This window comes from Castor canadensis, chromosome 15 (assembly GCF_047511655.1).
Source record: "Castor canadensis chromosome 15, mCasCan1.hap1v2, whole genome shotgun sequence".
Lineage (NCBI taxonomy): Eukaryota > Metazoa > Chordata > Mammalia > Rodentia > Castoridae > Castor > Castor canadensis.
In genome coordinates, this window is record NC_133400.1 from 51,165,783 (window position 1) to 51,191,573 (window position 25,791).

Consider the following 25,791-nt stretch of genomic DNA (forward strand, 5'->3'; position numbering starts at 1 on the left):
TGCCCTTGAATTAGGATCTCACAAGTAATTCCATTACAGTCCAGAAACTGATTTTCTACACCAGACTGCAGGCTTCAGAGCCTGTTTTTGCTGCCTTTGAAAGCATGTAAGTAATAAATGAGGCAGTTTCCAGATTCATCAGTAATTAAGCAAGAATATGACAAAACACTGTGCAGCTTTATCTCAAAGCTGCACAGTATTTCAGAGAATGCTCCAGCAGATGAAATGTCCTTGTAGGTCCTGATTCAGCTCCCTGGTGTCCAAAGGTCTGCCACTGAGACACTGGTGGGAGTGACAAAATTGAAAGACTTGGGGAAAATGTAGATGATGCTAAAGAAGATAACGAATTGGTCATAATCTCATCACTCAAAGTAATCCAAAATTTAAGAGAACTGCTACTTTTCAGTATTTGTCTACATGTATGTTTATGTATGTGTACGTACATATTGTAAGTGCCTGAGTGTATGCATGTGCACACATGCAGAGATTTGAAACAAGGCTCTTGTACATGCGAAGCACATAATTAACCACTGAGCTACTCCTGCTGCCCCACAAATTCTTTTTAAGTAGTTGAAATCATGGTGCATGTACAAATCTTCCTACTTATTTAAAACATTTTCATAATAATTTTTAAAGGCTCTTTAGCATTTAACTATATGGATATATAAATATTTACCTATTTGCCTATTATTTGAAATTTCTTTTTTCATTTTTCACCATTTAAAAAGAAGTATGATAGTAATTTAAGTGCATGAAATGTGGTCCACAATCTGGATTATGTACTTTTCATTAGGTTTTCTGAAATCTAAGTATTGAGAGGGAAGGCACCCAGTTTTCACGTCTGTGTGGTTTGATGTCCACCTGGCCTGTACGTGTGTACCCCAGCTTTGCACAGTGCATTTTGCTGTGCCTCCACAGGGAACCCTCACTGGTCAACACATGACAGCACTGTCACTGCTTCCAAGCTGTGAGTCTCTGGGCTTTTGACTTGATGTCCCCATCCTTGTTGTGATCATCCTTTAGTTACTGGGACTGAGATTTCACTTTCTGCATTTTTAATATTGAATTAAGAAGCTTTCTAATAACTTATTTTTATTATTTTCATACATTGTAGCATTTACAAAACTTCTAACACCGTATCATAGTTGAATTTGCCACCCCCATCACCCAGACAATACCTATTTTGCCTTTCTATTCTCTGTTTTTGTAAAAAAAAAAAAAAAAAGGACATTTTTGTTTGTTTAAGGTGTAGGATCTTTCATTCTGATATTTCAATGTGTATATGTATTATAACCCAAATTGGTTCATCCCCTCTTTTTTCTCATTTCTATCTTAGTCCCCTCTTATGGTTATTTCAGCAGGTACAAAAATTCTATATTCATACTTCTATAGGAATTACATCAACCATGTTTACCATCTTAACATTCTTCTTTCACCCTCTATCTCTGGTATGTGACTTCCCCTTAATGTAATTTGTTTTTCATAATACTGCTTGTTTGGTGTGACTATGAGCCTTTTGAGCAGTCACATTTCCCTGCCTTCTTTTTCTTCCCATGTTTCTGTTTTGAGTTTCTCACAGATATTGTTACTTAGTTAGTTCAGGGTTTTAATCATCTGTTATCTTTTCTTTGACTTAATTTCTATGCTTGGGCTAACTTACGTTGTTATAGTGTTTTGTGTTCACTGACCTTGGTGTATAACTTAGCAGTAATAAATTCACAGATTCAATGCTGAATCAGCTATTTACATAGTATAGAAAACTCTGGGTAATATTATCTATGTACAGTGAGTAGTGGGGAGACAATAATAGATATTAATGTTTAGGTACTGAAAATGATGGTGACAGAAGAGGAGTCAGGGAAGAGGTGATGGGGAGAAGAGGTAAGAGGTGTGGAGGGCTGTGGAGTAATAGACACCTAATGTGTATAAAGATACAGTCAGTCATTGTGGGGTTTGGTGCTATTTTCAGGAATTGTGGGGGGAAAGGAAGGATGGGGGTAATGAATAAAGTTGTTGTGATAACTACTTGGTAAGTAGCTGTTGTGGAGGAGGTAGCAACAGTGGGGGAACAAGAAAAGGAAGGAGAGGGAAGGAAGAAAGAGAAGAGAAAAACAAAAAATGTTTAAAATCAGGAGAAAAAAGGAGGGAAAAGCAAATTGAAATTACAACAAAGTGGAAAAGGAGATAGGCAACAATAACAAAGTAAACTAAAACATGAATATATATGTATATATAATATGAATACACATGAATTTAAATTTCTTCTTTTTGTGGAGAGGAGTAGTTTTCCTCTGAGTTCAGTGAGTGCTCTGGCACTTTCCTTCAATTTCTTATCCAATTCTCACTCAATTTCTTATTTTCTCCAGGCTGTGGCTGGGCTGCCCCACTCCAATATAGGCCAGATCAGCTCACCATTTTGCCCCACCCCCACCAGGGTACAGTTTTGTTCAGGAGGGTGCAACCTGCCCCCAAGCTGCGCTGGACTATGTGGTTTCCTCCAGAGTAAATGATACAACACGCTCACCTGGAATGGTTGTACTTCCTCTGGATGGTTACAAGAGTCAGCAGCACCGGTCAGACGCCAACAGGCACAGTCACTGTCAGAGGTTCCACACCGACGAATCTTGGTGGGTTTGGGACAGTTCAGGCACATTCAGAATTCATTCTGCAAATCTTTGAATTGAATTTTTGATCTTTGGAAAGAAGACAACAGGGAAAAAATAATGGGAGAGACTTCTTTCCGGAGGGTCATGAAAGCAGATGCCTGCAGTCCATACCACCAGGTCTTCCTGGGCTGTTATATGTATTATAAAGCCAATTTAGAGCATCAGTAATATCATAAAACATAACATCTGTGAAGGTAGAGGTTAAAAGGATGTGTACTTAAAGCCATTGAAAAATGGGGTGAGAGGTAAAGGGGTAAGGGAGAGTAATGGAAGGGGTTGAATGGACCAAAGTAAAGTATATCCACAGCAGGGGTACATTGAGAAACCCCTTTGAATATCAACTCAATTATTAAAAATGAAAAATGGGACTGCAAATTAGATACAGTGTGTTGGGGGGACTAAAGACGGGAGGGGGAGGGAGAATGAAACAGACTAAGATGAGCGAATATGGTTGATGAACTTCATATATCTATATAAAATATAACAAAGAAACCTCTTACAATTGCTTTAAGTGGGGTAAGGATGGGGTTGAGTGGACAGATGATGGGGACAATGTAATTAATGTGCAATATCAGCTTAATCAGAATTGTCATTATGAATCCCTTCCTGTATAATGAATATATCATAATAAATTTTTTTAAAAAGAAGGGGGAATCGGGTAGGAGGGATAATAATGGAGAGGATGAACCAAATCAGAGTGTAATAATATGTGTATATATACATGTCACAACAAAATCCTCTGTATAACTATATATTAACAAAAATGTGAACCAAATCAGAGTGTAACACATGTCTATATGTAAATGTCACAATGAAATCCCCTGTATAACTATATATTAACAAAAGCGTTTTGTTTTAAAATGAAGGACAGGAAGGTAAAGTAGGTCCTGTCCAAGGGAGGATTCCAGTTGGAGTAAGGTACAGTATAAGGAAAGGGTAAAGGAGGGTGAATATGGTGGATGTATTTTGTATTCATGTATGAAAACAGAACAATGAAACCTGTAGACATTGTTAAGAAGGGGGTTAAAGGGGATGAGGGAAAGAGATGGATGGGTTGAATCTAACTAAAATATATTGTAAGTACATCTATAAATGTCAGAACATAGTAACATGTACAATTATAATGTACTAACAAATACATAAAATGTAAAAAAAAAAGCTAACTTACAGAGCTTAGAGATCCAGAGTCTGTCATCTACCTGCCACCTTGGACCCTCCACTTTCTGCAATTAAAGCCAAGTGTAGTCAGCCCTGATCCAAAAATATTAAATAAAAAATTATAGAAATACTCCATATGTTTTAAATTGTATTCTGTTCTGAGCCACATGAAGAAATCTCTTCTTGTCTTGTTGTACCCTAATTGAGGACACATATCACTCCTTTTTTCAACACATGCACAGTGTACATGCTAGGTGCCCATTGGTCACTTACTAGCCATGTTGGTTATCAGATGACTGTCAAGGTATCACAATGCTTATTTTACCTAATAATGCTTATTTTGCTTATTAATGGCCCCAAAGTGCAAGAATAATGCATAAAATATGCAAGGGCAGCTTTACTCTGGTATTATTAGGCAGGACTGCAGGGCATGTGAGAACAAATAGTATGCATTGAGATTAGCACTATTCTTGCTTTCAGAAAGTCATTGGGCATTTGGAAACATACCCCCTTAGATAAGGGAGTGCTGCTGTGTGTGCAAAGGACTTGGCAGTCAGTGCATGGTGGATATGGTGACTGTAGCTATGTTCTGTGTTTAGATTCTTCCACATTAATGGAAAAGAATAACTGGTGGGATATAACAGGTATTTATATCAGCTTATTGTACATTTTAAGGGTAACACACCAAATGCTTCACTTAACTGGGTTCTGTGTAAGAAAGTTTGAAGGCCAATATTTAATATTAAAGAAAAATTTGTAAACATGTGTTGGGTGCCTCTTTGTTTCTAGGCCTTGTGAAATGACATTTTTTCATGACTTTTTGCTAGTCTGATTGGTCAATGACTGTAAAGATTATCTTTTCTCCAGTTTAAGATAAATATTTCATTTGACTCTTTGGTCTTCAAGACTTTCTACTATCTTTAATGAGATATGAAAATTCTAAGAACCTCTCTGCAACATTACTTATTCAGCTACTTAAAAGCTCTCAGCCCTCACTAAAACCAGTTATAAAAAACACTTCCTCTTGCAATGTCCTGACAAGCCTTATTTGGCAACCAATCTTGCTATACATAACTATATCTGGTAATCTGATCAATGCTTTGACTTTGTTTAAGAGTCTGCCATTTTAGAACCATTTTTTGTCTTCCTTTTGTTTTGGGCGAAGCATGCTGCCCAAGTTTTCTGTGAAGAGTGTGTTCTTGATAACCAGGGTGTTTTCATCAATCTATACTCGTTTGGTATGCTCATGCGAAGTGGGTTTTACCTTTGTATTCTTGAGGTGCATTATAGATTTATAGGAATTTTTGGTAAATTTCCAATTATTGACAAAGGATGAAAAAGATCTAGTAGTTTTTCACTTAGTTTACATTGAGCTAGAATAAGTGCGAATATTTAGACTAATTGTTTTAGAGAATTTTTTTAAAGCACTGCAGCCATGTATACTTTTTGATGTTTTGTCTATCTGCAATAAAGATGTGTATTTGATGCTTTTACTGTGCTTTTCCTGCATGCCAGTTTTGGAGTTGTAAAACAAAATCTGTATGTACATATTGGAAAAGTAATATAGATATGAAATCCTAAAACTCATTTTGAAGTTTTTAAAAGGCCTATAATTAGCAGTGGCAGGACTACATAAATGTTAAATGGATCATTAAAACATGTTATTTCAATAGAATCATTGATTGGCCCACCATGAATCTCATGAAGATCTGCTCCTTGGAATAAGTTGGCAGACAGGATCCATTCCTTTCTTATCCCCAGATTTAATGAGATGCTTCTGACTTTTGTCACTTCCATCTGTCATTCATAAAATTGTTGATCAGTCCACCTGGGTGGCAGGGGCGTTTATAACACCATTCACAAGGTCAGAGGACTTCTACCATTCCCGAATAGCCTACAAGCAATTTCCCTTACAGGGATGATACTGCACTTTAACATCCAATGAGGTACTTTTTGTGTTTATTTTGACTAGTTCAGCACCATCACTTGGTGGTGATGGCTCAGGACTTTGGCCAGAGCACAGCAAGAATGACAAAGTCATCCTCATAGTAAATAAATTTTGGAAACTCACCTTGAGATCTTCCACTAGCAGTGAGCTAATTGCAAATACAATATTTAACTTCTACAAAGTTATAGGAACAGATGGGAGAAATGAATTTTTTCCTTCACAGGGGGAAAAGGTGAATCATCAGAACTCTGTATTTGATATGTAATTTCATTTATCTACCTTTGTCTATTGAAATTATTTCATGGATTAGCAGTTTATCACAAATGCTGGTAAAGAGTGGGAAGATGTTTAGGGTGGAGAGAAATGCAGGAAATACGCTTTTTTTTTTCTCTTTAGAAATGTGAATAGCCAAGTTATGGAAACAAGCAAGATGCTCCACTACTGGTGAATGGATCAAGAAAATGTGGTACTTGTACACAATGGAATTTTACTTAGCCATGAAGAAAAATGAAGTCTTATCATTTACAGGTAAATGGATGAAACTGGAGAACATCATTCTGAGTGAAGTCAGCCAGGCTCAGAAGACCAAAAATTGTGTGTTCTCCCTCATATGCAGACTTCAGATCTATGGCAAATGCAGCAATGTGGTTGGTCTTGGATCACAAGATAAGGGAAGAGCACATATGGGAGATACAGGAATAGGTAGAAAACCCAAAACATGAAATCGTTTTATGTCCCTACTCCAGAGGAATTAATACAGAAACCTTAAAATGACAGGTTATCATGAGCAGGAGATCAGGAACCAATGTAAAGATCAGAATTGAATCAACATGGGTTGTAACACATGGGTACACGAAAGCAATAGTAGGAATCTCTCTGTGTAACTATCCTTAACTCAACTAGAAAAAACGCTTTGTCTTCCTTATTATGCTTATGTTTTTTCTTCAACAAAATCAGTGATAAGGGCAGAACAGGACCTATCTGGAACTGAGGGGGGAAGTGGAGAAAAGGTGGGGGATAGGGGCAGGGTGGAGAAATGACCCAAGCAATGTATGCACATGTGAATAAATGAAAATAAAAAAAAGAAATGTGTGATATGACTGGGCAGAGTGGCTCATGTCTGTAGTCCCTGTTTCTTGGGGAGCAGAGATCAAAAGATTGCAGGTTGAGGTCAGTCCAGGCAAAATGTTAGGGAGGCCCCATCTTAAGAAATAAGCTAGGCATGGTGGTGCACCTGTCATCACAGCTACTTGGCAGGCATAAATAGAAGAATCAAGGTCCATTCTGACTCAGACAAAAATCTAAGATTCTATTAGAAAAATAACTAAGGCAAAAGGGGTGGGGTATTACTCAAGGGGTAGGTTCTCTGTCCGTTAAGCACAAGGACCTGAGTTCAAACCCTAGTGCTGCCAAAAAATTGAGGTACATAAAATGCCTTCACTTAAAGATAATCCTAAACTCCTATAAGAGTATGGATGTCAAAGTGCAAAATGAAGGACTTATGGAGAAAATTATGGACTTGTATTTTCAGGGTTGCAAAAGCGTAACTATGTGACTTGTGTACAGGTTTTTGGATATTGAAATCATTTGAGATTTGAAATCCATGCATTTTAAAAAGAATAAAATCAGTCATCTCTGTGTTTAGATAATGATATACCCTAACATTACAAATAGTTTTGCTATATGGACTTAAAGATTTAGGACATTCCTAAATGAAGCCCTTGCAGTTATTCTCCCCCAATGAATCCTTAGAACTCCATCTAGTATTGCATGTACAGAATGGTTCTGCAGCACAGGAATTAGGTAATCAATTTTATATTTAATCACTTCCAGCAAGGAAAAGCTTAGTGGAGAATTACATTTCTGGCACTCACTTTTCAAAGAATATATTAAGAGGTAAAATAGGAATGAATGCCAGAAATACACTTTTTGTAAAGCATTAATACAGGTTTTATGTTCTCACTTGACGGTTGTGGGAAATTTAATTCCCTTTCTAAAGTGCCACGAGATTAGAAGAGGAAATGGTAAAAGAAAGGGAAGAAAATATTTTAAAAAGAGTCTTTGAAAATACCAGGATAAAGCTTACTCCATTTAATACAACTTTTTGTGTTAGTGTTCAATTTAATTAGGTAAAATGAAAGATCCTAAAACATTCAGTTCCTTTTTCTCCTATGATTTCACTGGTGGTTGCAGTTTTTTTTTTCTTTACTTTTGAAACCTTGCTGTTTGTACTATATGACTTGGAGTGCTCTTAACTTCTTAGAGTACTTTAAATATATAATTATGGTTGTAAAAACTATAGCAGTTTCAAAAACCACTTATAAGAGGCATATGTTACATATAGTATGCTTGCAGGTAATTGAAGAAATGCACTAAATGATTCAGAAGTATGCTAAACCAACAACAGTGTCTGTTTTACAGTTACCAGATTATGGGTAGCTCTCTTGTTATCATTCAGAAATTTTTATAATGTTACTCTAATATTTTTGTGATTAGTTCAAACCATATAATTGGTTCTTTGTATTTTTATTTATTTAGTTTTTTTTGTAAGACTTGTCTTTTTTTAATTTAATTTTATTTTTTGTTGTTTATTCATATGTGCATGCAATGTTTGGGTCATTTCTTCCCCCTACCTCCAACCCCCTCTCTTCTAGGCAGAAACTGTTCTACCCATATCTCTAATTTTGTTGAAGAGAGAGTATAAGCAATAATAAGAAGGACAAAGCATTTTTGCTAGTTGAGATAAGGATAGCTACACAAGGAGATTCCTAGCATTGCTTCCATGTACATATGTGCTACATCTAAGTTGATTCTTTTCGAACTAACCTTTTCTCTAGTTCCTGATCCCCTTCTTCTATTGACCTCTGTCACTTTAAAGTTTCTGCATTAGTTCTTTTGCACTGAGGACATCAAATACTATCATGTTTTTTGGGTTTCGAACCTATCCTCATACCTCCCTTGTGTGCTCTTACCTTAACATATGACCAAAGTCCAATCACCTTGCTGTATTTGCCCTTGACCTAAAGTCTGCATATGAGGGAAAACATGAGATTATTGGTCTTCTGAGCCTGCTAACCTAGCTCAGGATGATGTTCTCCAGTTCTGTCTATTTACTTGCAAATGATAAGATTTCATTCTTCTTCATGGCTGAGTAGTATTCCATTATGTATAAATACCACATTTTCTTAATCCATTTGGTAGTAGTGGGGCATCTTGGCTGTTTCCATAACTTGGCTATTGTGAAGAGTGCTGCAATAAACATGGGTGTGCAGGTGCCTCAGGAGTAACCTGTGTTCCATTCCTTTGCGTATATCCCCAGGAGTGGGATTGCTGGATCATATGGCAGACCTATGTTTAGATTTTTAAGAAGCCTCCAAATTATTTTCCAGAGTGGTTGTACTAGTTTGCATTCCCACCAACAGTGTATGAAGGTTCCTTTTTCCCCACATCCTCACGAACAACAGTTTGTGGTGGTGTTTTTGGTAATGGCTATTCTAACAGGGATGAGGTGGAATCTTAGTGTGGTTTTGATTTGCATTTTCTTTATGGCTAGAGATGGTGAGCATTTTATCATGTGTTTTTTGGCCATTTACATTTCTTCTTTTGAGAAAGTTTTGTTTAGCTCACTTGCCCATTTCTTTATTGGTTCATTAATTTTGGGAGAGTTTAGTTTTTGAGTTCCCTGTATATTCTGGTCATCAGTTCTTTGTCTGATGTGTGGCTGGCAAATATTTTCTCCCACTCTGTGGGTGGTCTCTTTAGTTTAAAGAGCATTTCTTTTGTTGAGCAAAAGCTTTTTAAGTTTTATGAAGTCCCATTTGTCTATACTTTCTCTTAGTTGCTAAGCTCCTGGGATCTATTGAGGAAGTCCTTGCCTATATCTATTACTTCCAAAGTGTTTCCTACTCTTTCCTGTACCAGCTTTAGATTTTGGGGTCTGATACTAAGGTCCTTGATCCATTTTGAGTTGATGCTAGTACAGGGTGATAAACATGGATCTAGTTTCATTTTTTTGCAGACTGCTAACCAGTTTTCTCAACAGCTTTGGTTGAAGAGGCTGTCTTTTTTCCATCACATATTTTTAGCACCTTTGTCAAAAATAAGTTGGGTGTAGTTTTGTGGATTCATATCTAGGTCCTCTATTCTGTTCCACTGGTCTTCATGTCTCTTTTTGTGTCAGTACCATGCTGTTTTTATTGCTTTTGCTTTGTAATATAATTTGAAGTTGGGTATTGTGATACCTTCAGCGTTGCTCTTTTTACTGAGTATTGCCTCAGCTATTTGCTGTCTCTTATGTTTCCAAATGTATTTTATGGTAGATTTTTCAATCTCTATGGTGAATGTCATTGGGTTTTGATGGGAATTGCATTAACCATGTAGATTGCTTTTGGTAGTATAGCCATTTTTGCTATGTTGATTCTACCAATCCATGAGCATGGGATATTTCTCCACCTTCTATAGTCTTCCTCAATCTCTTTCTTCAGGGGTTTATAGTTATCCTTGTAGATGTCATTCACATCCTTTGTTAAGTTTACTCCTAGGTATTTTATTTTTTTTGAGGCTATTGTAAGTGGAATTTTTTTCATATATTCTTTCTCAGTTTGTTCATTATTAATGTACAGAAAAGCTAATGATTTTCGTATGTTGATTTTATATCCTGCCACTTTGCTATAGCTGTTGATGGTGTCTAGGAGTTTTTGGGTAGAGTTTTTTGGGTCTGTAAGGTATAGGATCATATCTTCTGCAAACAGAGATATTTTGACAGTTTCTTTACCTATTTGTATTCCTTTTGTTCCTTCTTTGTGCCTAATTGCTCTGGCTAGGAATTCCAGGACTATGTTGAATAGGAGTGGGGATAGTGGGCATCCTTGTCTCATTCCTGATTTTAGAGATAATGGTTTCAGAGTTTCACCATTAAGTAATGTTGGCTGTAGGTTTGACATTTTATAATATTGAGGTACTTTCCTTCTATTCCTAGTTTTCTTAGATCTTTTATCATGAAATGGTGTTGGATATTGTCAAAGGCTTTCTCTGCATCTATTGAGATGATCAAGTAGTTTTTGTGTTTGCTTCTATTAATGGGCTGCATTACATTTATTGATTTGCATATGTTGAACCACCCCTGAATTCTTGGGATGAAGCCAACTTGGTCGTGATGAATGATTGTTCTGATATGTTATTACATTCAGTTTGCCATTATTTTATTGAGTATTTTTGCATTGATGTTCATTAAGGATATTGGCCTATAGTTCTCCTTTTTGGAGGTGTCTTTGCCTGGTTTTGGGATGAATGTGATACTGGCTTCATAAAATGAGTTAGGCAGTTTTCCTTCCCTTTCTATTTCATGGAAAAGTTTGAGGAGAGTTGGTATTATTTCTTTTTTAAATGTTTGATCAAATTCATCAGAGAATCCATCAGGTCCTGGACTTTTCTTTTTTGGGAGACTCTTCATTGCTGCTTCAATTTCATTTTATGTTATAGATCTATTCAGGTGATTAATGTCCTCTTGGTTCAGTTCTGGATGGTCATAAGTATCTAGAAATTTGTCCATTTCTTCAAGATTTTCAAGTTTATTAGAATATAGGTTCTGAAAGTAGTCTCTGATGACTTCCTGTATTTCCATGGTTTTTGTTGTTATCTTCCATTTTGTATTCCTGATTTTACTGATTTGGGCTTTTTTTCTCCTCATTTTAGTAAGGTTTTCCAGGGGTCTGTCAATCTTGTTTATTTTTTTCAAAGAACCAACTTTTTTGTTTCATTGATTCTTTGTAACTTTTTTTGTTTCTATTTCATTGATTTCAGCTCTTATTTTTATTATTTCTCTACTTCTGCTTGTTTTGGGCTTTGCTTGTTCTTATTTCCTAGGAGTTTGAGATGTAGCCTTAGGTCATTGATTTGAAATCTTTCTGTCTTTTTAATATATACACTCATGGCTATATGCTTTTCACATAGGACTGCCTTTGCTGTGTCCCATAGGTTCCAATAGGTCATGTTTTCATTTTCATTAACTTCCAGGAACCTTTTAAATTCCTCTTTTATTTCATCAATGACCCATTGATCATTGAGCAATGTGTTCAGTTTCTAACTGTTTGCATGTTTTCTGCTATTATTTTTGTTGTTGAGTTCTAGTTTTAATGCATTGTGATCAGATAGAATGCATGGTGTTATTTTTATTTTCTTATATTTGCTGAAGCTTGCTTTGTTCCCTAGGATATGATCAAGTTTGGAGAAGGTTCCATGGGCTTCTGAGAAGAATGTATATTGTGTGGAAGTTGAATGAAATGTTCTGTATAGATTGGCTAGGTCCATTTTTTTCTATGGTATGATTTAGATCTAGGATTTCTTTGTTGATTTTTTGTTTGGATCACCTATTGGTGATGGGGGGTATTAAAGCCTCCCACTACCACTGTGTTGCAGTTTATATATGTTTTTAGGTCCTCAGATTATGTTTGATGAGATTGGGTACATTGATGTTGGATGCATATAGGTTGATAATAGTTATTTCCTTTTGGTGTATTTCCCCTTTTATTAGTATGGAATGTCTTTATCTCATTTGATCAATGTAGGTTTGAAGTCTACTTTGTAGGACTTGTCTTTGAACTCAGGGCTTTATGCATGCAAAGCAGAGACTCTAATGCTTAGGCTACACCTCCAGTCCCTTTTGTTCTGTTTATTTTTTGAGATGTGGGTCTCTCAATCTATTTGCCTGGACTGATGATACACCTTGATCCTCAGTCCCTCAAGAAGCTAGGATTATAGTCATGAGACACAGGTTCCTAGTACTTGCTTTTTTAAAAAATGTGTTTGAGGATTTACTATATTCTTAAATAATTATAATGTACTCTGAGGCAAAAATATCCCAAGTAAAAATGGAGATCAATCAGAAATATTTAAAAATTCAAATCAATGTGCTTTAGAAGAATAGTTAAAAATAGAATTTCTAGATTGGACTCCCATGATTTGATATACTACACTCCCATATTAATGCTTTTTAACTAATAACCCTTGGATTAAAATATACTCAACTTCACTCAAGATAATCTTGCATCTTGTCAAAGTGTCCTAGAATTTTTAAACTAAATGAGGCTTAAAACCTTTTCAGAGATTGAGGTTTGGCTCAAGTGGTAATGCATCTTCCTAGTAAGCACAAGGACCTGAATTCAAATGCCAGAATTGCTAAAAAAGCAACCCACAAACCTTCTCTGATGTTAAATACTTGGAATAAAGCTAATGTTTAGAGGGAAAAAATAATCTATGTAAATTTCTGGGTAAAGACAAGAAGTTACATGGTGTACAAGTAATTCTTAACATATGGAGTCTTTTGGTCTGCCCACAGTGGAATGGACAGCTCATAAAATGGTTTGATGTCATTGAGAGGACTGAAATTATTTTAGAAGATTGAGTGTAGAGCTGATTATCCTATTTTGAGATTGCAAAAGGCAGTGTTTCTTAAGAAAGATTTTTCTATGTGCCCTGAGGTTGGCTGAGTACATCCAGCACCTCCTGGGGTGTTTTGGTTCTTCATTAGTTTCCACAGGTAACATTTCTAAAACTTTATTCCACATCCAATAGGGGAGGTTGAGTACCATGTCCCCTCCCTTAAGACATTTTAGAATCCTTAAGTACAAATACACCTCTTCTCATACTGCGTAATCAAAATGTGCTTAATTTTTCTGTTGTTAAATTTGTTTATAATTTGCAGGAAACTTTTCTTTTGTCATGATATCAGCATTGGGACCTAGAAGCTAGTTAGGATGATATCTGAAAAACGTAGGCTTGGTAATATTTGGGTCAAAGTGCATTCTTTCTTGAAGTTAAAAATACCTAAAAATTATAGCAACTAACCACATCATAATTTCTCATAACTGCCAGATTTAGGTACTACCTTTCAGAGTGCTCATGAACTATGAAGGAAAATCCCATCAATTACATATACAGTTCTGGTTGTCTAAAGAGTTTGAAAACATCTCCATGGCTGCCTGCACATTGTGACTGTGTGTACCATGCAGTTCAGGTCTGGATTACCTAATAGTGCACATTTTATCTCATTGGTTCAGCTTGTTTTGCTTTTTTCCCACAGAACTTAATTTTAAGTAGGTGGTAATATTTTAAATCTTTTACACTGGATGTACAGTATTGAAATTGTTATTTTATTTCTAGTCAACTCTTCCAGCCCCAGATTTTCCTTCTAGAAAGCTCACCTGTATTCAAGAAAAAAATTGAAATTAAATGTCTTAGGAAAAGGCTGGTATATTTAGAAAATCAACTCCCTTTTAACACTCTGCAATAAAGTCATGCCAAACATTTGCTGAACATGTGGTCATACTCTGGATTTTATGCTTTTTTCCTGTTAATTTTTCTTTTTAATCAAGTATTGGCTGTAAAAAAGATAAAGTCTGTGGAATCTCTTTATTCTAACCCATTGTTCGAAATGTGAATACCACTAGAAACCAATAAAAGCCAGAATGGAATATAACTGAAGAGCAGGAAGGAAAAAAAGCTGGAGCCAGCTTGAAAATTTGAGACTCAGGCACTCTTTAATGACACTGATAGTGGTGTACTCTGTCTGAGCGAAAGGCAACTTATACTGTACTGGTGTTTGGGTTTGTCCCAAAGTATATGGGTTGTACTGTGGGGTTGCACCCCATAAAAGCTAGACCTGGGTCTGCATTAAGGAGCATTTTCTGCTGATGCTTCTTGCAGCAGAGCTGAAAGGATACTCAGCAGCCAAACAAAGATAAAGTTAAGGCTCTGGGCTCTCTCAGTCCCTCATTGCCTTGCTTTCCCCTCCTTCCCCTGACCATTTCCCTCTTATACATTCTAAACTTTGGGGGGAAAGTCAAATTTAATTTGGAATCACAAGGCAAGACTCTGAAAGTAATTTCTAAGCCTTCTTACTTGAGGGAAGTTGATAAGGGCTGCAGAGTGACTCAAGTGGTAGCGTGCCTGTCTAGGAAACATGAGGCCATGAGTTCAAATCCCACCTTAGATTGCTTTGCTCATTTGGCATATCACTTTGATCTTTATCTCCAGAATAATAATTGGTTTAGCACACAATACCAGTACTCCACCCAGGACCCCTCATGCAGGGTGTAGAAATGGTCCTTTGGAGAAAGCCTGATGAAAATAGGGCACCTTAACTGCATCATGGGCAGAGCTATCTACTGAATTTTTGGGACCAAACTAGAAGATTTCACCCAGGGTTTCATTGACCTAATGGGGACATTTCATAGGTCTTTGAAATTTCTACCCCTCTAAGGGAAATCCCCCTTTAACTGTCTCCCCTTCTCTCTTCACTGGCCAGCATGGGCAGAGCCAACTCCATCCCAATCGATTCTCCTCTCAGCTGTATCTGTAAATATTGGGAATGTTTTGACCCTGATAACCTTAAGAAGGAATGCCTTATATATTACTGTGATGTACACTGGTCCCAGTATCAACTGGGGAATCAAGAGAAATGGTCACAGAGCAGAAATCTTAATTAAGACGCCATCTTACATTTATTTCAGTTTTGTTAAAGATAAGAAAAATGGTCTGAGGTGCTATACATTTAAGCTTTTATGGCCTTATGGCAAGACACTTCCTTTTAAAGGTAACCCCTGAACCTCAACTAAAAAACCCTTAGGATGAGGATATAGATACACTTGATTTTCCTCAAGGAGCATTTTCAGAGGAACCACCCACTGCATCCTTACCATAGTACTATTTCTGGGTCCCACTGCCCATGAGCGTACCACACACTTGAAATGGGACACCTTACACAGAGACTTCTCAAATCTTATTACTACTGTGAGAGGTCATAGGACTATAGGGTCAATTTGTATTCAAGTGCCGTTAAATGTAAATGATATACAACAATGTAGGGAAAAATTAGGGAGATATACTAAAGACCCAGATAAATTTACAGCTGGGATTCAGACCCTGCCATTAGGGTTTGATCTGTCTTGCAAGGATGGTCAGTTACTTCTGGCCAACTGCTGCACCCCTGTGGAAAGTTCTCACTATCATCTGTAGGGAGGGAGAGGAGGCCTTGCTAGAGATCCTCTAGGCCATTACCCAGGGAATGTTACCATCCGTGGGACTATTGTTACTATTACTGGGACTATAACACCCCAGCAGGAATGTAAAAGAGAGCCGACATGACAGAGGCAATCCTTTAAGGAATGAAATCAGGAATTACTAAGTCTGTAAACTCTGATAGAATCAAGGGAATTATTCAGGAAGAAAAAAAAAACATAGTTTTTTTTTCATGATAGGCTAAAGGAAGCCTTTAGTAAATACATTACCCTTGATCTCAATTCTAAAGAAGGGGCTCTTCTCATAAGCGATCATTTTATTATTCAATCTGCCCCAGACATTAGGCAAGATCTTCAGAAATTGCATTTGGGACACTCACACTAATAAACCTGAGCTGCTAGATGCTGCTTTTCTGTTTTATACCAGTCACAATCTGGAAGTGGAAAGGAAGAAGTGGAGTAAGGAAAAGAGGCAAGGTAAAATTATGACTGTCATATTCTGGGTTTCCTCAAGACCCAAAAGACACCTTCATGTAAAAAGATGGCAAAAAGCTATCCTGTTACAAATACAGGAAGACAGGACACTTTGAAAAAACTGCTTAAAGCAACTCTAGGACCTTGTCACATTGCTCCAGAGAAGGAGATAACCAATGACACTAAAGGATTGATTGTCTCCGTTCCCAGAGAGGGGCACAGACAATCAAACTGACTATCCACCAAAGCAGCACATCACTGAGGAGGCCCAAAGTGTTCACTGAAGACCCTGCCTAAGGTCATCATTGCTCACGAGGAGCCTTGGGTAGCCTTGGAAGTCTTGGGTAAACAAATTCAATTTCTTTTACATACAGAGCACATTACTCTGTTCTCCCTATCTACCCAGGAAAGCCTTTCTCTCAGACCAGGATTGTAATAGAGGTTAATAGGAAAACAGATTTGAAATGTCATGCCCCTCCTTGCTTGCCATATTGAAACTCAGATTTTCATACATAAATTTCTCATAGCCCCTAGTTGCTCCTCCCTGCTCTTGGGCCAAGACATAATGAAAACAATGGGCATTGTACGATTATGGACATTTTACCAGGGCTCCTAATACTTTAGGAAGTACCAAAAAATGTTCACCAAATTCCTTTAGGGAGACCAAAAAGTAAGCCCCTCTGCTTGGTATGATGAGAAATCTAGGAGGACAAAGACAGTTATTCCTGTTAATATACAGCTCAAAGACTCCAACCAATATCCCCATTATAAACAATATCCTATAAACATGAGGCTAAGGAGGGACTGCAACCAATTGTTAAGACATTACTAAAACATGGGCTATGAAAGGTTTTGCCAATCTCCTGCAATTCCCCTATCTTACCTATGATAAAACTCCCAGAGAAAATAGAATAGTCCAAGATTTGTGATTGATGAACAAACTGTGATTCTTGTATGGCTGTGTCTGATTTATAAGCTATTCTATCTCAAATACCTGAAGATTTTAAATTATCCACAGTTTTGGACTTAAAAGATGCTTTCTTTTCCATTCTTCTGTATAGATGCTTTGCCTTTGAGTGGAAGGTTCCATTTACAAGGGAAACCAACAGTATATGTGGACTGTACTACCATAAATATTTCAAAAAAGCCTTTGTTTGCCAGGGCATCTGGTAAAGATTTGAGCGACCTTCAGATTGAGGAAGGAGCACTTTTCTAATATGTAGATTACCTCCTGATCTATATCCCAACCCAGGATTTTTCATATGCCAACACTGTCTTGTTTCTTAATTTCTTAGCTGAAAGGTATATAAAGTCTCAAAGAAAAAGACCAAATTCTCTTTATACTATAGATATAGCCCACTGTCTAGGTTATGTCTTCACTCCCAGAGCCTGGAGACTGTCAGATGAAAAATAGAAGCCATCTGTACTTCAGGACTTCCAATGACTAAACATCAACTCTGTTCATTCTGGGGAGTGGTAGGGCTCTGCTGAATCTGGGTACCCAACTTTGGAGTTGCAGTGTATGTGAGGCCACAAAAGGGCCAGATAACGGACCCTTAGAATGGACTGGAGAAACATACAATGCTTATAGGCCACTAAAAAAAGTCCCTCACTAAGGCCCAAGCCCTAGGGATTGCCAATTTAGCAAAACCTTGTATATGGTATGTGTCCCATAGAAAGGGAATTGCTGAGTGTCCTGACCCATAAATTAGGAATGGAACTTTGTCCATTGGCTTATCTTTCTAAGAAACTGGATGTGAAAGCCATAGGCTGGCCAGAATGATTGCTGCTACTGCCTTCCTAGTGGAGGAGGCCAGGAAGGTATCCCTGGGCCAACAGCTAGAAGTTCTAATATCTCCTTCAGGTCACAGGCACCCTGGAATTAGAAAATTACTTATGTATGCCTAGGAAATGATTAACTAAATATCAAGTCATCCTTTTGGAATCCACAGAAGTGACAATAAAGACTTATAACAACTTGAATCTTGCATCTTTGCTGCCTTCTGAACTGATGAAAGAGCATACTTGTGACTTCAAGTACTAAGCACACAGGAAGACTACCACCTCCTCCCGTGTGTGGCTGCGAGGTTCTGAAGATTCTACAGCTGGAAAATGATATATGATTACTGATGACCTTGGAAATGTTCTCCTTAATATTTTGGTGGGGGGTGGGAGGCTTCTAATTTTCTTCTTACACAGTTGTTCCTTCTGTAACTTGCAGATTCTTCTGTTGTAGATTCAGTTAATAGTAGCAACATTTTCCACAGTGTGGAGTCTCTCATTCTTGTTCCAAATACAACTTAAAACCTTTTTCCCTGACCTACTTGCTAAAATAATACTGTTCAGTAATTCTGCAGTTCATTTCCTGACAAAATTCTTTGTGGATCCACTACATTTTTACCCGCTTCTTGGCCCTCTGCCTGCCCCTCGGGTTTCAGATCTATTGCTTTGAGTGATGCTGTCTTTTCTTTCTCTGACTGTTGTATTTTGGTGCTTCCTGTGCCACAACAGAAAAGAAGTCATCTCTTGTAGGTGTGTAATTTATTTGTTTCTTGGGCTTCTCAAAATTAGGTCTCTAGAACTTAGAGATGGTGTCATGCTGTGTTTATTATTCCTTTGTCATGTGATTAGCAGTTCTCAAATTCTATTCTCACTTTTTTCTAGGGTTCTTGGCTCTTATTTTGGCTAGAATTAAATGAACACTGTGATTGCAGCAGTATTAAATATGTTATAACTAAAGTAAATATCCAATTTTTTTCTTTTTTTAAATTTTATTTTATCATTTTTACATGTACTTACATGTGTATACGTTATTCGGGCCACTTCCTCCTTCCCCAACCCCTCCACACCCACCTCCAGGCAGAACCTGTTGCACCCTCTTGTTCTCTGATTTTGTTGAAGAGAAAGGTCTCATTGTTTTCATTTTCATAAGTAAGGACATAATATTTCTACCTTATTTACCCTCCTTTACCCTTTCCTTATATCCTCCTCCTTCTCAGGACCTGTTTTACCTTCCTGCTGTGGATCTTTCCAGAGAAATTATTTATACCCCCAAATGTATCACAATTTATTGAATAATCTGGCCCAATTATTTGAAATATCACCTTTATAATATACTTAATTACTAAGTGCACTTGGATTGCTATTTTCAGAAAATTCCTGCTTTTTTGCATTTCATATTTGCTATTTCTTTTTTTTTAACTCTTGTTTTTTTGAGACAGGATCTTGCTATGTGGCTCATGCTGGCTTCAAAGTCTTGGTTCTCCTCTCTCACTCAGCCTCCCACGTACTGGGATTACAAGTGTACACCAGCTTGAAGATAACTCTTCTAAACTAACAAAACTTCTCTTTTTTTAATTTTACTGTTCAAAATCAGAGTGGGCATTCTTCTGAGATTTTCTGTCTTTTTCCCATCTGAAGATTTATCCCTTATGTCTCTTGTTATTCCCAGAAATCTCCCCTTTGTGCAGGGGAATATTTTGCAAAGGAGCACTGGCTACTCATTTTCAAAAGTGTAGAGGGACTGGACTGCCACAGCCTTCAAATTCTATCATGGGACCCTGTATGTACAATTAGTCTTGAGAATGCACAGGGGATTGGTTATGGGAACTCTCACAGATACCAAATTCAAGGATGCTCAAGTCTGTAATATATAATGGAGTAGTGTTTGCCTAGAACTGGCACACATCTACTTATATGCTTTGATTCATCTCTACATTACTTATTGTACCAAATACAGTGCAAATGTTATGTACATGTGTTATCATATATTGATGAGGAATGAATGACCATAAATCTGTACATGTTCAGTTCAGACAAAATTTTTATTCAGAATATTTTTCATCTGAGCTTGATGGAATCCACAAATGTAGAACCTATGTATACAGGGGATCAACTGTACTCAGTTTGGGACTGGAAAAACCCCAGGAAGTTTGTTGTTTCTCGCAAATTGTCTTACAGTGCTTTCCAGGAGACACCTGCTGGCAGACTGAAGAGCTCTTGTTTAACACTCCCTCTGGTTCAAATGTTGATGCCAGGCAGGTCTGGTGCCTACTGTTGGTGCTTTGTCCATCCTCTAGTTCTATGGTCTACTTTGTTCTCTGTTTTTGTAGTAAGTGCTCCTCATGGGTTTTGGTTTGATCTCTCCCATGAGAAGGACTGGGGAGATTGAAAACTGCACCTCTGACTCCATCTTCCTGGGTTTAAATTTAGTACTACACACTTGCTTGATAGGCAGTATACTGCTTGAGCTACACCTCCAGCCCTCAGTCACCATGTTTGTAGTGATTTGTTTGTGCAGCCACAGAAAATTAATATAATGCTGCTAAAAGTAAATGGCCTTTTGAAAAGTAACACATGTAAATTAAGAGAAAACAGTTTTACTTCACTTGCAAATAACCATTGTTACTTGCTAATGGGATATGTGTACCCACTGACACTGTAATATGTCTTACACCATGGAAACAACTTGGACACTGACAGATTTATTTCATGTTTCTCATTGATTTTCACAAAATTCTCACAATTTATTGCACAAACTGATGAAAACCAGCTTCACAAAGATAAGGCATCATTTAAAGGAATGTACCCTGACCTAATGTTGAAACTATGAACACCCTAGTAGAAAATGCTCACATAGTCTCTAACAGATGTCAAGCATTGCAATGAATCCTTCATGAATTTACAATAGACTGCTAAACCACACTGAACTTGCTGTGTTGTTCTGGGGTTGGCACCCCAGTGAACCTTTTGAACTATAGTCCCAATTGGTTTCCTCACTCCCAGCCTTCTCCCAGTCAACACAGCAGCCACAATGATCGTTTCAAAGTGTAAGTCAGATCCTGTCACTCTTCTGCACACACTTTCCCATGGCTTCTCATTTCTTTAAGAACCAATATCTTTACAATGGTCTAACAGGCCCTCCCTTATATCAGGGGTCCACAAAGTTTTACTACAAAGAGCATGACAATAAATATGTCAGTTTTGTGGGTAAGGTTGTCTCTGTCTCAACTACTGCCCTCTGCTCTCTGGCAGTGATCATGGAAAATATGTAAACAAATTGTTATGGTGATGTTCTAATAGAACCTTATTTATAAAAACAGGCTGCACTGGTTCACTGACCATTGCCCTGGCTGATCTATTGTCAGGCTTGCTTTCACTCACTCCAATCCAGGCATACCAAGCCCTCTTGCTATTACCTTACTGGAATGTTTTTCTCCCCTCTTTCAAGTCTTTTCTCAAATCTTATTGTTTCAAAGAGAGTTTCTCTGGTCACACTATTTGAAATTACCATCACTTTTCTGTTCTTCTCCTTTCCCTTAGTGTGATTTCTTCCACCAAGGTTTATTTTATCTGTAGAACTTTGAACCATCTGATACACTAAGGCAACTGACTTATTTATCATGTCATTTGTTTATATTCTCTTCCTACCTTGACCATCATGAAAATGTAAGTTCTGTGAGAGTGGGCACCTTTCTTCTTTCCTTCCTTCATTCCTTTCTTTCTTCCTCCCTTTCTTTTTCATCTCCTTCTCCTTCTCTTCTATTTTTTGATGCACCTGTAGAAAAGTGGGACATTTTTTTCTCTTCATTGTTTACTGGTATGTTTCTAGTGCTGCAAATAGTGTCTGGCAAATAATATGTAATTAATATGTATTTGCTCAATGACTTACTAGAACATTTTTCCAAGAGTAGTGCCATGCAATTTTCATTCCTTATTTATAGTTTCAATATCTGGTTATATGCCAGCATTTTTTTCAGATTTTTCAATGACATAAAACTGTGAAGGATATTTAATACGGTAAGAGGCCAATGTGAAATTCAAAATTTCCTCAACAGGCTGAGAGCTAGAACCAGGAAGATTCAATTGAAGAGAGATAAATGTAACATTCTTTTTTCCCCCTTTTTCTTTTAAGTTATTGTTGTAGTGGGGGTATACTGTGACATTTACAAAAGTTCTTACAATATATTATAGTTCAATTCAACCCCTCCATCATTCTCCTTTATCCTCCTAATTGTACCATCTTGTATTAAGGGTACAAAAGAAATCTATTGTGCAAGTTGGAGATGGGTAAGATAGGCATAAAGAAGTAGCTGGGACTTCAGCTGAACACAGGAAGAGGTTCCATGGAAAAAGTACAACACTAAGGATCACATAGTAAGGGAACACACACATACAAGATGGTTTTATAAAATATCATCTTGTTTCCCTTACCATTTCAACCTGACCAGGTTGATAATTGTCTTCACTTCAGAAATGAATAAATTGATGCTCAGGAATTAAAGGAACTTGCCAGAGTGATGACAAAGTCAGTGTATGAATCTGACTTTATAGTGTTCTTTTTACTCATCACATCATGCTAGCAATGTCTCCAGTGTTGCCATGAGGCTCAAAGGAGATAGTTTTAATGGATATAACTAGCACAGTGCTTGGCTCAACAGTTGTTGCTTTCCCCTTGGAGACTCATTAGGTGTAAACTGGGTGCTTACCTAAATTTTATGTATTACAATATGATCCCTGTTGTCTATTCTGAGTCTTTTCAAATTTACTCATGAAACAGAAGAAAAAGTCTGTTGAATTTTCTTCTACTCCTTACCACTTTCCAAAATCCTTACTGCCAGACTCCAGGAGTTACGATTGGGAAAATGCAGCAGAGTTTTGAGGAAATCTCTGTCAGTCAGTAATGAGACACAGATAATTAAAACTTTTTGAAATTAAGGTAATTTTCAAGGCTGCATTAGTGATTCAGTGTTGCACATTTACATGATAAAACCTCTATTACCTTTAGATAATGAGGTAGTGTGTTAAGTAACCTGAGTATAATGAATTCATGAAGTTCTTATTGCTAAGTTATATCTCCAGGTTCATGAACAGAGATGTTTCAACAATGTAGCTAACAATTAAGCTAACCAGACCATAGAAATTAATCAAGGGCAAGATAACAAGTGATTAATACTCCCAACCAACTAATCAATTACACATGAGCACAACTCAAAATAGAAACATGAGGAATAAAAGGCTGGGGAATATGACTCCTTAAAAGGTGAATATTAAAGAAAATGAATCCTCTGTTGCTGAGGTCAGAAGAATGATGAGAATGTTTAATGAGCTCAAAGAGGACATAAAAAACAACTCAATGAATCCCACAAGAACATGAATTAAAAAACTCAAAAAGACACAGAAACATCTAAATGAGTTCAAAAAAGATTTGAACAATAGCAAAATAAAAACCAAGGAAATTATTTAAAAAATAGATAAATGAAACAAAGAAGGCAGTACAAGATGTGAAAGAGGAACTTAACAAAAATATAGAAATTCTCAAAAAAAGAAAGAAACCAGAAACCCTGGAAAAAAACACCTCTTAAGTCAAGTAAAGAATACAATTGAAAGCCACTCCAGCAGACTGGAGTAATTGGAAGAAAGAATTTCAGGCTCAAAGACAAAATAGATGTTAAAGAAAAATCAGAACAATACTTAGAAAGATGACATCAGAGTTGTGAAAGAAATAATGAAGAACTCTGCAACTCAAAAGACCAAACCTGTGAATCATAGGCATAGAAGAAGAGGTGCAAACCAATGGAACAGGAAAAATATTAAGTAAAATAATAGCAATAAACTCCCCAAATCTTGAGAAAGAACTGCCCATCCAGGTACAGGAAGACTCCTGGACACCAAACAGAAATGACCAAATTAGAAACTTTCCATAGCGTATTGTAGTTCAAAGCATTAGCACAAAGAACAAGGAAAAAATATTGAAGACTGTAAAAGAGAAAATTTAAATAATATATAAAGGCAAACCATAAGAACAAAAGCAATCAAAACTTTAAAAGAAAAAAGGGAATGGAGTGAGGTATTTTGAGCACTGAAAGAAAATAATTTTAATTCTATGGTACTCTACCCAGAAAAGTTATCATTCAAAATTGAAAGAGTAACTCTGGACCTGGGCCTGGTCTCTGGGGAGACCACAAAGTTAGGATGTGGCTTTGGCCAGATGGCTCAAAGAAGATACCACTGAATCATTATTTTTTTTGAAGTTTATGAATCAACCAATTCAACAAATTGCTTTTAATGTCCTGAAGATTTGGTCTGATGTAGGGATACAGAAGTTGTCAGAGAGACACTGGCTCGGTGCACTCCAACACATACAGATATACACACAAACACACAGACACTTAGTCACATTTTCCCAGGTTTCCAACCTAGAACAAAGTAACAACTATTTCTTTTACACCTACTCAGTGCCCAAGAATAGTTAGGTTCATCAAATATTTAAGGAGTTCATAGTCTAATTGACATGTCAGAGTAAGAGAAGGGAACTATAACTCACGGCCATCTATACTGAAAATCAAATGAACAGACGGTTGGAAATCGAGAGAATCAGTGTACGCTAGGCTAAACAGGAGTCTAGCTGGAGAAGTTGGACAGAGGAGGCCAGTGTCAAGCTTTTATGGCTATAATGGGATTTGAACTCAGGGTTTCCCATTTGTTAGGCAGATGCTCTACCACTTGATTCATGGCCCCGCAATGCCTACCTTGAGAGACAAGGGGAACTTCACTAGACACAAGTGAGGGAGGGTATTCCAGATAGAGGAGGGCAAATGGGATATTTGCTCATATTAAGACACGTTCATCCATTTGGCTGAATTTTGCAGCTGTATGATTTGCAGTTGACAAACCTGGCTTGAGTGACAATCCCTCTGTGCCAGGAAAAGGCTACCCATTTCACAGAGACTGGCTCTGCCACTGTCTGCTGGGTGATCTTGTGCTAGTAGTTTAACCTTTCTATAAACTGGAAATAGTAACGATACTTAGTTCTTAAGGTCACTGGAGGATTAACAGAGTTAACTTATATAAAATACCCAGCACATCCTCCTTTTTTAAAATTCAGGAAGTTCTGAATTGGCAGAAATCATCAGTCCTTCTGGGAAAGAGCAGAGAAAGAGTTCTTAACAAGAGGGTAAAGCATTGTTTAGCTGCTTCTTCAAGCTAATCCGGAAAGGTAATGAGGGGAGAAAGTGGCAGAGATCTGGGGATGGTGCTGTGGCAGAGCAGCAGGGGTACGCCCCTTCTTAATTCTCTGGAAGGGCTTCTACCTGGATGCTGGTCTTGAGTTTCTCGATAGGAATCATTGGGTGGCACAGGATGCTGAGCAGAGAAAGTTCAAGTTCACTCAAAAGACAGGGCAGAGGAAGCAGAGCCACGCAGGACAGCCACACTGCCTCCTTGAATGCTAGCAACTGGACAAAGGCAGATTGGGGACAAAGTACAAGAAGATTCCTGAAGAGATAAGAGGGAAAGACAAAGGAACGGGGTGGAGAGCAAAAGCTTTGGAGTTCAAAGATCATGCTCCATGAGGGAGGCCTTGGCTGAGAGCTCAGCTTAGCTCACCAGGGGGGAGGCTCCCTAGAACCTCTTCAGCCTAGCAGCTGTGGGGATGCTGAGGACAGATGCAGCCTATGAAACACCAGCCTGCCCTCCTTGCCCTCTCCCTCCAGCTCTCAGTGTGCCAAGCAGGCAGGCTGCCCATCGC

General features: G+C 37.5%; 1 long non-coding RNA gene across 2 annotated transcripts in view; it reads right to left on the reverse strand.

Moving 5' to 3' along the window:
- Positions 1-1,255: 1,255 nt before the first annotated feature.
- The window catches only part of LOC141417213 (uncharacterized), a 62,914-nt gene continuing 38,378 nt past the window's right edge, over positions 1,256-25,791 (reverse strand). For both annotated transcript variants that reach the window (XR_012441803.1, XR_012441802.1), the window contains 3 exons: positions 21,693-21,819; positions 3,835-3,889; positions 1,256-2,693 (listed from right to left, as the gene is read on the reverse strand). This is a non-coding gene — a long non-coding RNA (uncharacterized lncRNA). The remainder of the gene's footprint in view (positions 2,694-3,834; positions 3,890-21,692; positions 21,820-25,791) is intronic.